The sequence below is a fragment of the Myotis brandtii genome, unplaced genomic scaffold (genome assembly GCF_000412655.1).
Source record: "Myotis brandtii unplaced genomic scaffold, ASM41265v1 scaffold971, whole genome shotgun sequence".
NCBI lineage: Eukaryota > Metazoa > Chordata > Mammalia > Chiroptera > Vespertilionidae > Myotis > Myotis brandtii.
Genome location: NW_005372026.1, coordinates 44,826 through 56,919, shown reverse-complemented (window position 1 = coordinate 56,919; position 12,094 = coordinate 44,826). Strand labels below are relative to the sequence as shown.

The 12,094-nt window shown below is 38.7% G+C and overlaps 1 pseudogene; it reads right to left on the bottom strand.

The window, feature by feature from the left end:
* Nucleotides 1-607: 607 nt before the first annotated feature.
* On the bottom strand, nt 608-4,150 carry LOC102256996 (annotated as a pseudogene).
* Nucleotides 4,151-12,094: the final 7,944 nt, after the last annotated feature.

Here is a 12,094-nt window from a genome sequence, read left to right as displayed (position 1 = left end):
AACAGCTTTATTTTTCCTCTAGCCTATGAGCTCTGGATGAAAGGGAACTTGCTTTCTCTGGGGCACAGAGTTGCTACAAATTTAACCCAGCATAAAATAGAGAGCCTGTTACTCCTAGATGTTATAAACCATACTATACATCTACCCCTGTATTCAGAGTCTATCTTCAAATCAGCCCATGGCAGAAACAAACAGCATGCTCTCTCTTATGAGATACACGATGCAATCAAGCACAGTCTTCCTGCAGCAAGCTCAGCTCTAGAACCTGCAGGGGTTGACTTAAGTGAGCCCCTTGCTCTTCTGGGGAGAAGTCTAGAATGTAGCAAGTATAAAAAGTTGAGGAATCCTTCAATGTGTGTAAAGTTTCAGGTGTATGAGAAGAATAAGATCTAAAGACCTGCTGTGCAATGTAGTGCCTATGTTTGACAATATAATGTTGGGCAATTAAAAACTAAAGAGGCTAATTTTTTTTAAGAACACAACCTCTTTATTTCTTTTGGAGACAAAATGCTCAATTTGGATGATGAAGATATGGTAAGCACTAAAGACAATGGCTAGCTCTTCCATTTATTCTAATGAATTCCAGTGGAGGAAGAGGAACTAGAACCTAGGCTGTCTTGGATCTATTAACATTCATCTTATCATATCTACGACTTGGTACTTCTTGAGCAGGACTGCCCCAATAAGGCCAGATGTGATAACAGTTGAAGATGGAGATGACAAATACGGAGAATTCAACATGTATATGCAGTTTAGTCCGATGTCCCCATACAGTCTCTAAAATTCCACGTTTGGTCAGAGCTGGCTGTCTTTGCTCCACTGTGTCTTGGATTCTGCTCCACTGCTTCTGAGGGAGAATAGATTCGGACATGTGGGCCATTTCCTCGGCAGCTTGCTGGGCAATCCAGTACGTCTACCTCTTGGTCTGGGGCCTCTCACAGTTCACCACAGACATAGGTACCCTGACAGTGTCAAGCCCATTTCCCCTCACCTCACACCAACACTCGCCCATCCTGTGATGCAGTAACTTTACTGCATGTGGGGCTACCACACCACCAAGACTTTTTAGAAAATGGCCGTCAACTATTTCAGTTTTTGGCTCACCTTTGACATTGTTCTCCATCCCCAGCTCCAGGTGACAGCTTTTCAGAAATTTCCCTGTAGCCTCGCCGGCCTTGGTCTGAATCTTTTCTAATTTTCCTTCTTGTCTTAGCAATTTCTCCTCTTCAAACAAATCTTGTTTTCTGGGGAGGCCTTTACAGCCAGTGCTTGAGGAAGGAGTGGATTAGGTCCATAGATTTCTTCTCTAAAACCAGGTCACGCGGACTTCAAGCGCCTCCACCGACTGTGTGAGGGTGAGCTCCAGGTGGTCTTTGGGCCGGTGCTTCATGTCCTTGCCCAGCTTGTAGATGCCGGGCTCTCCTGGCTAGCGGCTCCTCCCACCCACGACTCCTTCCACCCGCGGCTGCAGGATGACCGCTGTGGTGTGAGAGGCTGAAGCCGTGCCCTTGGCTCAGGTGCCCCCTTTCAGTTGGGGCCTGAGCAGGGTCCCTACTCGTCCTCCCAGCAGCTGAGCCATGCCTGGGGCTGCTACCTAGGCTAATTCTTATATTAAGTGTCCTTATCACCAAAAAAAGAAGCCAGAACACACACACACACACACACACACACACACAAAAGCCAAGGACACAAGAAGTCTTTTGAAGATGATAGACATGTTCAGTGCCTTGACTGTTGTGATGGTACTAAAGGTGTATGCACACACCCCAACTCATCAAAATGTGTACTTAAATATGTGCAATTTTTGTATAGTAATTATACAATGACAATCATATATGTGTGTCAAATTCACATGTGGTACCCCTTAAATTCACACACTCTTATATGTCAAATATATTTCTTTAACAAAAAATACATATTAGAAAAATAGTAATAAACTATCCTATATAATCAAAGCCTAATATGCACATTGTCCCCTTTGGCAGTCGTTCGACTGGGAGACAGGGAGTTAGACTGCTCGCTAGGGGGCGGTGTGGCACTAGCAGCAGGCGGCAGTGGAGGCGCTGCCGGCCCTGATGGGCCCCAACAAGAGTGGAACTGTGGTGGGATGGTGGAGCAGGTGAGTGGGCAGCACCAGGCCAAGGCCAGTGCAAGCGGGGCCCGATTGCCCCGCTGATCGCTGGTTAGAAATAAGTTAGAAAGAGGTTGGAAAGAGGCTTGTCAAATATACTTTTAGAATAAGAATCTATAAACTGAGAAGAAAAATAAACTCTAAATAAACCTTGAATATTTAAATATTAATGAATGAATTGGTTAGAATGCTTCTTTAAGAGAGGAGAAATGTCCCATGAAAAGTTGTGGTAATGAAGAAGTACAAGGAAGTTTGGGCAGAAAATGTTAGTAGTTTTGTCTGAAAAATGAGTGTATATTGGTCTATCACAAATCTATTTTCTACTAAGAACAAATTTAGGTCAAACACACTTTACTAATGTATTATACATATGTTTGTGTTTTTCTGTAATCTGCCACCAGGCTATAGGCTTTAATAGAAACAATAATACTTTTCATCTCTATATCCTTTCCTGGAGGCAATAGGGGTTTGTTTATAGGAGGTTTTAAGAAGGAAAGAAATAAGCTGATATCAATATTTAGGAAATATAATTTTGTGAGTAATCAGAAGGACAGAAAGCATACAGACTGGAGGCAAAAGTCCAGCTAGGAGGTTTCTGTAGTCAAAATATTTTATGTGGTAGGAACAGAGAGGAAGAATGAGACTCCATGGAAGAAGAACTGACACAACTCAGTCAACTGACTGTGGAAAACCAAGAAAAGAGGGAAGGACCTTCCAGTCTGTACGAATGGAAGAATACTGATTTTATTTGTAGAAACTGACAAGAAGCACTTTGTACCATGTGATACCACAGTGCTCTGATTTTTCCACCTTCATACTCTGTATTACAATTCATAATCAGTTCTGCACTCTCTATGGTTTAACATCCACCCCAACATGGCACTTGCACAGATTTCTCTATCTCTGGTGGATGACCCTGTACTCTCATAGTATCTACAGCCAATGACACAATTTTCAGTAATTACGATCTGGTGGCATTTTGTTTGTTATTGTGTTAAATGAATGGTTTACGTATTTTTCCAAATAGACTATAGGTTTCTGAATGCTAGGAAAGTGTTGTCTAAATTCTGAGTGCTAAATTTAATCTTTGATATACTCTATTGGGCTGAAATGAATCTTAATCAAGATTCATTAATCAATGAATATAAATAAATAAATAAATAATGTTGTCATCACCATACCATGATACAGGTATTTCTAGAGTTCCTTTAAAAAAATGTATTGATCTTTAGAGAGAGAAGGAGAGGGAGAGAGAAGTACAAGGAAAAAAAAAAAAAAAAAAAAAAAAGAAAAAAAAAATAAAGTAAAAATTAAGCTTAAAAAAAAAAAATAAAAAATAAAAAAATGTTTTGATCTTTAGAGAGAGAAGGAGAGGGAGAGAGAAACGTCGGTATGAGAACAGAACAGCTGCCTCCTGCACACCGCTTACCAGGGATGGAGTCTGCAACCCGGGCATGCGCCCTGACCAAGCATTGAACCTTTCAGTGCACTGAAGACACCCAGCCAACTGAGCCACACCGGCCAGAGCTAGAATTTCTTAACTGTTAAGAAACTAAAATGACATAAACACTTAGAAATGTTAGCTTTACTGAATTTTCCAAGTGTGCTTTAAATTCCTAATTATAGCTAATCTTCACTTCCATCATTCAATTTGTTTTCTGCTTCAGCTAACAAATTTATTCTCTAGAGTGCTTGCAGTTTGAGTAGCCTTTTCACTGAAATATAAAGGTCAAAGAAAAGGGAACATATGTAATACTTTCAAAAATAAAGATTTTTAAAAATACGTATAATAAAAGCCCATCTGAAATTGGGTTAAATAATGTGGAAGTTTTTATGTGACATTTGCTGATGTCACACTTAATAAGATAATAGCCAAATTAAACAAGAAGTGCTGTCTCTTTTGTTAGGAGTGAGGACTCCTTTTAGAGGCATCTTGTCAGAGATGTCCTTATGTCTTATTGAACAAAATCACATACTTAGCCCTGAATCAATTACTTCGAAGTGCAGTAGGATCGCCATGATTGTCTTAGAATCATTGTGATCTACCATCTATTGTTTCAAATGGCATCCTTTCTCCCTTATGCATGTAGAGCGCAGGGTGGATAGTGAATAAATCTCGGTGATTTTAGAAAGCAGAAGGGAAAACATAGATTTGTGGTAGCTAACCAACAGGGGAAACTCTAGAAGTTCTATACTGCTGATTGATCACAAGGAACAATTTTCTTTTGTTAAAAGTATTAAGTAATTTTTGTGCAAAAAATTAGATTTGTTATTTCTGTACAGCATATGTAGTAAGATTTTATATAATAAAGTTAAGAAACAATATAAATCATTAAACTTTTCTTAAGAATATCACAGACATCACAAAAGATCAATTCTCACATATAATAAATGCAGAGGCCTGTTAAGATATTACATGGTATCCCAGAGTATTCTCTAAAAAAATGCAATTTTGCACACATTGTTTATAATGTTATATGATGACAGTTGTAGGAATGTTGCAGGAAGGCCTGAGAGATGTCAAGGCTTTATTGACTAACTTAGAATGATTTTTTATGTTAACATGTAAAAATACATAATACCTTTTTTGTCCTTAGATCCAGAGACAGAGGAGCATTGATCAGACTGTCAAACCTCAGAGGGAAGGTAGGAGAGGGGCAGTGAGGGGGAGAGATCAACCAAAGGACTTGTATGCATGCATATAAGCCTAACCAATGGATACAGACACCAGGGAGGTGAGGGCATGAGTGGGGGTGGGGTGGGGGGGAAGTTGGGAGAAGGACATATATGTAATACCTTAATCAATAAAGAAAAAAAGAAACATTTTCAAAAATGAAATAAAAAATATTATCATTGTCAAAAAAATGTAATTTCATTAAACTGACCAGGCTGATGAACTTTTTTCCCCTCAATTTTCATTTTACCTGAACTTTCTACAGCATTTGACTCATTACTCCCTTTTATTTGAAACTTTCATCCTTTGTTTTCTGTGACATTAACCTCCATGATTTCTAAGATTGTTCATGAGGGGTGACATTTGTCACTTGATAAAATGATAATAATTACATCAACATGCAAATTTGTTTTGGAAATTCTTTAAGATTATTTATTAATGACTACAAAGAAAAAAGTTCCAAGTATTTCAGCAATTATCTATCTATCTATCTACTATTGTTTCTATATATTAATCTTGTAATCATAGCAAATACATGCAGTCATTTTAGGTTCTAAATTCAGTCTATATTTTTCCACTTATTTTTTCCCTTCTATTCTTCTTTTATAAGAGAAGATAAACATCCCTAAATTTTTGAAGCTAAGCAGAGATTCTTGGGAAATACTTTGGTGGACAGTCATCCCTCACACAACCCTTTTATTCAGCAGCATCACCCTTTTACTTGGGACCTACTTATTAGCTCTCTTATCTTTGATAATACAGAAGGTCTCTGACTTATTGTGATTCACCTTAGGATTTTTTAACTTTATGATGTTGCAAAAACAATACACATTTAGTAGAAATTATACTTGATATTTTGAATTTTGATATTTTCCTGGGCTAGATACACAGCATGATACACTCGTGATCCTGGGCAATAGGAGTGATCCACAGCTCCAAGTAAGCCATGTGATCATGAGGTTAAACAATTGATACTCTACAGGAAACTGTGCTACCAGCATTTTTTGAATATTATATTTGTATTTTCATATCCCATCACGTCTGCAAAACATCCATCTTTGTATTCTATTTCTGATGAAAAGAGGAAGAAATCACCCTTGGGATGAAACTCAAGATAATTGTCCAACTGTAGACTATTGTGAGTATTCTGAGCACGTTCAAGGCAAGCTATGTTAAGCTATGATGTTCAATAGATTAAGTGTATAAAAGGCATTTGTGACTCACATTATTTTCAATTTAAGGTGGGATTATTGGGATGCAACCTCATTGTAAGTCGAAGAGCAACTATATTGATTCTTTGTTATATTAGAACTAGAGGCCTGGCCTGCGGGATTGGGCTAAAACCGGCTCTCCGACATCCCCCAAGGGGTCCCAGATTGCGAGAGGGTGCAGGCCAGGCTGAGGGACCCCACCAGTGCATGATTGGGGCTGGGGAGGGATGCGGGAGGTTGACCAGCCCGGAAGGGACCGCGGGAGGGCTCCAGGGTGTGTCCAGCCCATCTCGCTCAGTCCTGATCAGCCGGACCCCAGCAGCAAGCTAACCTACTGGTTGGAGTGTCTTCCCCCTAGTGGTCAGTGCATGTCATAGTGACTGGTTGACTGGTCAACTGCACCCTGGTGGTCAGTGCATGTCAGAGCTAGTGGTTGGGTGGCCTTAGCATATCATTAGGATATTATGCTTTGATTGGTTGAACCACCAACTGGATGACTGAACACTTAGCATATTAAACTTTTATTATATAAGATTAGGCACCAAGTGGGTTCCTTCCTCTATGGTGGACATAGAAAATGGCTTCTTGGTCTTCCTGGTTTTTTGAAAGTCAGCTTCAGTTTTGATAATGGGAATTGTCTGAGGTATGTGAGAAATGATAAGCAATCCCTCTGGGAAACTCTGCCAAGTTTTGCATTCACTTGTAGGGTTTGGCCTTGCTGTATGGCTTGGATGGGATCTGTATCAGCAAATCCTTCGTTTATGGATAGAAAATGAGGGCCTTCATTCTAGGCTGCTTTAATTTCTGCATTTCTTTTCTTGCCATTGTGAAAGCAGTAGCAGTTTGTGGTTGTGGTGTTGGTGTGGAGAGATGGTTGAAGATTTTTTCCTATAGAGATTAGAGACTTATACTAAGGGTAGCTGACATGCTAAATGTCTACGCATTGGAACAGTGGTTACTAGAAATTCCAAGGGCTAACATGACCACCAAGTCTGAACAGTTGGATGAGAAATACCATCTTGTCAGCAGATGACTGGTAATTGCCATCAAGTCTGACTGTAGTTTATGTGAGGATAAGCTAATCATCTTGACATCCAAGCTCCTGGTAAGGGAAGGAGAGTCAGCTTAAGCAATGAGAGTAAGTGAAATCAGATGCTTACAGTTTTATGGCAGCAATTGGTCATTCATCATAATTAATGAAAAAACCCAATGATTGTTCCACTGTATGAAAAATGCAGTGGATGTTCCTGTTTCTGACAGACCTGACCGCCATCAGCATCATCACATCCACAAAGGCCCAAATTGAGTTGGTTGGAAGGAAGAGAGACAACTGCAAGGTACATCTACAGAGGGAATAGAGAGATTCCGAAACCAGGCATAAAATATGTACACGTACTTTGAAAAATATCTGTTATATGTATTCCAACCCAGCATTGAAAACTAATTTTTAAATAATTTAAAATTTGATAATATTTCCTGAGTCTATTATGTATAGCGCTGAATTAAGAAACCTGGGACACCTTCCTGTCCTTGACCAAATCATAATAGTAGCTACAATTCATTGAGAACTTACTGGCAATCACTATGCTGAAAGATTGACATTTATCATTTCATTTATACTTTAAACAACCCTATGAGGTATATACTATAATTATCCCCATTTTACATAGGAAAAGCCAAGGCTCAGAGGGCTTAAGAAACTTGTCAAAGAAATTTGCCAAGATGCATAGCTAGAATTCTTATCCATGTCTAACTCCAGAGCCCACACACTTAACGAGTTTGCTACATTGCTCAAATGGTTTGAGAAAATAATGTTAAAATCAAGTCAGATTTGTTTTTTTCTAGCACATAAACTGTTTTCTCTTTCAACTCCTATGCAAATTCTCTAATAAGCTCCTAAATATCTGCATGTAAGTGGAATTTAGATTCAAAGGTAATCACTGGTCAAGGTACTTGACAGCAATCTTGCCAATTAAGCAGCAGTCCCAACTGTAAGAATGTTGTACTGCGCAAAAACCCGTGCTGTATTCTCAATGAGCTTGCAGCTGCTGGCATGGGCATCATTAGAATCTAGGGAAACGACTGTTTCCTAGCGAACAGCAACAAAATGCAAAGCATGGTATGTCAGGAAGTGAAGACATTTGAAAGAAAGTTAGCGAATAGGAAAGCAGTTGGTGATAAAACAAGTGGAATCCTGCCTGAGGCTCAGTGTCACAGTTGCTTCTGAAAAAGAAGTTGGGTCTTTGGGGAAATAAATGAACAGAAGTTTCAAATAAGATCCCTATTTTACTTTGGTCTCTTGCTTGTTTTAGTGTGTGTGTGTGTGTGTGTGTGTGTGTGTGTGTGTGTGTGTATTTGCACGATAGAATTCTCTGCTTCATGGCTCTTTCTGACTTCCCTTAGGTAATATGTCACTTAAGCACGTGCCTAAGCTTTTATTTTTCTCAAAGCAAGACTATAATAGTTCTTCCCTGAATTACAAGGGTTGTAGGTTTTATAACCTGAGTCCAGTAGAGAAAAAAAAAGTATTGATTTTTTAAAAAGTTTAGTGCCCATTTAAACTTAAATACCTCTTTTTCTCCCTTCTTATTCCTTCATTTTTGCTGTGAATACTATGCAGGCACTAAATGATTTCAATAGAGTTAATATTTACAGTTAATCTCCTTCTGCTGATATTTATTCCAGCAAAGAAAACATGCTACATCCCTCTCTTCTTTTCTTCCCCCCACATCCCTCCGCCACCATGATTTATCTGACAAAGTTCAGTCAGGTTTCCTGTGATTGGTGGTAAAGATCTTAGTCACTTCCTACCGCGGAACTTAATGCAGACTGTAAATAACCCGATTCACTTTTTATTCTTTCTCTTTAAACACCCTCAGGTCACTCTGTGGAAACCTGTTTTGGGTCCACACCTCTGTGTCAAGCTCCTGGCTGTCCTTTCCCCTTTAACACAGCAGCCCTTCTAATGACCTTCCTTTCTCTCCCTTTCTGTTTGTCAGCCAAAGTCTTGAGGAGCAGGAGGCTCTCATGGGCTCCACTGCCTCTGCTTCCATTCATTCCTCAGCCTCCTGCAGTTTGATTTCCCCCCCAACCACGCAGGTGAAGCAGCTCATCGAAGCTCAACAATGGGTTCCACCCAGTGAAAACTTTCCAATATTTATAATTTCTGGATTCTATACATTACATTCTGTTGAAAATATATTTTTTTTCAAAATTTCTATTTGCTGATGTCAATATCTCTGTGCTTCTATACTTCCGACCAGTTATTCTGTTCTCTTGGTGAGATTCTCCTCCTCTTCACGCTCTGTTATTCCTTTTGCATTGTTATCCTTAATCTATATTTGTCACTCTACATATTCCCTTTGTATAATCTTATCTATTTTCATGATTTAGCTAATATATATAAGTAATAGATGCTCCACAACGCACAGTGTGGTCTTCCTATCAACCACGTCACACATACACAGCTCTTATTATATGCACAGTCTGCCAAGAAAGTCCAATTTGGGACTGCTTACTATATTAATCCCTTTAAGTCTTTACCACTGCCCTCCAAGACAGGGTCATCATTTCTTTTAAAAAAACCCAACCTCAAAAAATGCAAGTGCATTTTCTAGATAATATTGTTAGATAATATTGTTAGATATTGCCAAGACAAGGTTGAGGATGAGGTTTTTCTGATTCCAAAATCCGTAATCTTTCATGATCAGTTTTACCTTCCTAGTCTTTATGCTCAAAAGGCTTGCATTCTTGCTGAGTAAGTGGAACATACAAAAGACTGGCATTCTAAGGCTTCTTGAGTCATAAACTTCCCTTCACTGATCCTAGCACCCTGCTGTCCATTACAACTTTCAAACTTTTTTTTTCTTTTTGCCATGGAAATGGTAAAGAATTATTCAATGTTTACAAAATCTTAAGTCAGCTCATGTGTCCATTATGTCATAAACCCTTCTCTGGGTCTTCCTGCTAATATTTAGTGTCCTTTCCCAATTCTGAACTATGATGACCATTTGTTTTCATCCCAAGTTCTAGAATGGTCTATTTTGTGACTCCATTATTTCTTATTTTGCTGGTAGAAGTAAAATTAGAAGCTTGAGGTAGTTAAAGACTTAGGCTTTCTTGCAATACATTGAAAGGTATTAGCAGAGAACTACTGCTCCATAAATATATTCTTAATTTTGTTGAATTTAAAATTGAACTAAATTGCTTTTTGACCTCCTTTAATGTTGAAAAATGGGAGAAAAGGCTTAGTAATGTAAAACTATAATACTTATGCGCACTGGAAAGCAACAAATGATTGATTATATAAGTCTGAAAGAGGAAGTGTTTTCGCAGCTATTCCTAGCTCAGTAAATCAAAAATAGCTTGCCAGATGTGACTCCCAGTTTTCTATAAAATTCATCATTTTCTATTTGCATTCACAAAGCAGAGAAAAATTTTATAGATAGCAACATCCAAAGAAAATTATGCCTGCCTTGGTTCCTTCCTTCCCTCCTTATGTCTCCCCCTCCCTCCTATTTATCTATCTCTGTTGCAATATCCATCTGTCTTTATGTTAGTACTAGAGGCCCGGTGCACAAGATTCGTTCACTCAAGAGGGTCCCTCAGCCCGGCCTGTGCCCTCTCGCAGTCTGGGAGCCCTCGGTAGATGTCCCACTGATGGCTTAGGCCCACTCCTAAGCCGGCAGCTGGACATTTTTAGCGCTGCCATGGAGGCAGGAGAGGCTCCCGCAACTGCTGCTGTGCTCACCAACCTTGAGCCCGGCTTCTGGCTGAGCAGCGCTACCCCTGTGGGAGCGCACTGACCACTAGGGAGCAGCTCCTGCATTGAGCATCTGCCCCCTGGTGGTCAGTATGTGTCATAGTGACCGGTTATTCCACCATTAGGTCGATTTGCATATTGGCCTTTTATTATATAGGATAAAACACACAAGAGTATGGACATTGAGCTGACTTAGATATAAAAATTATTTTTATGCCGATTCAATAACAAAGTGTTGAACCTGGTGACTTTTGAGGTCTTTTCCAGCTTTAAGATTCTGTAATTTTGTTAATATAGCATTGTTAATAACCATATGCTGAATATTCAACAAAATTTAACTCCAGTTTAAACTTAATGGCTCTCAGAAGTAGCAAGCTCAGCTTTGCAGTTAGCCTGTCTTCTCATTGCCCCTATACTATGAACATTTACTTAGTCCTTAGGTGATAGCCCCTCTATCCCTACACAGTCCCTTGCCCAAACCTCTACTTTGCTTTTGTTACAAGAATACATATCTCCAAAATAATATTTTCATTTCAAAATCATCCATAAAACTATTTCGGCTATTTACATTATCTTAGAAACCTGACCATACAAATCATAATTTAACACACAACCTGCTTGCTTATGCTCGCAGACATGGTCCACAGCTATATTTTATTACAGTGAATTTCAGAACTTTGTGTTTGTAACATTTATGAGACACTTGAAAAATACAGGTTTCTAGTCTCCATCCCAAAAATTCTTGTCTAATAGTTTTTGGGGAAAGCTGAGGTGTGTGAATTTTTATTAAGCACTCCATGTGGTTCTGATGCTGGTGATATGGTTTTCTCTGGAACAGACTTTGAGAAACTCTAGTTCTTACCATTTATTCTTGATAACTTTTTTATACTGTACCTTAAATAATTTAACTTTAAACACAAAAAATATCAAATATCACTGAAGTAATTATAAATTTAGAAATTGATTTGTGTGTAGCGACATGATACTCTTCTGAATATATATTTCAACCCCAAATTACATGTTGAAATTTGCATTGAGAAATCACATTGAAATACTTGTAAAATGGTTCACAGTCTTTTTGATGTTAAGGTCTTAATTGATAAGGTAACTGTAATCATTATATTACATAATTACTAATAAATGTGCTTGTTAAAAATGGATCTCTCTGGAACCCTTATGTAAACAGCCATGAGAACATATTCTAGGATTCCACCTTCCAAGATAAAGTGCCTTTAACAACATCATTTGGGCAATTCTGGTTCTAAATGCTACCGACTGGGATCCAAGAGAGATCTGTCTTATTGCAAACATTGGCC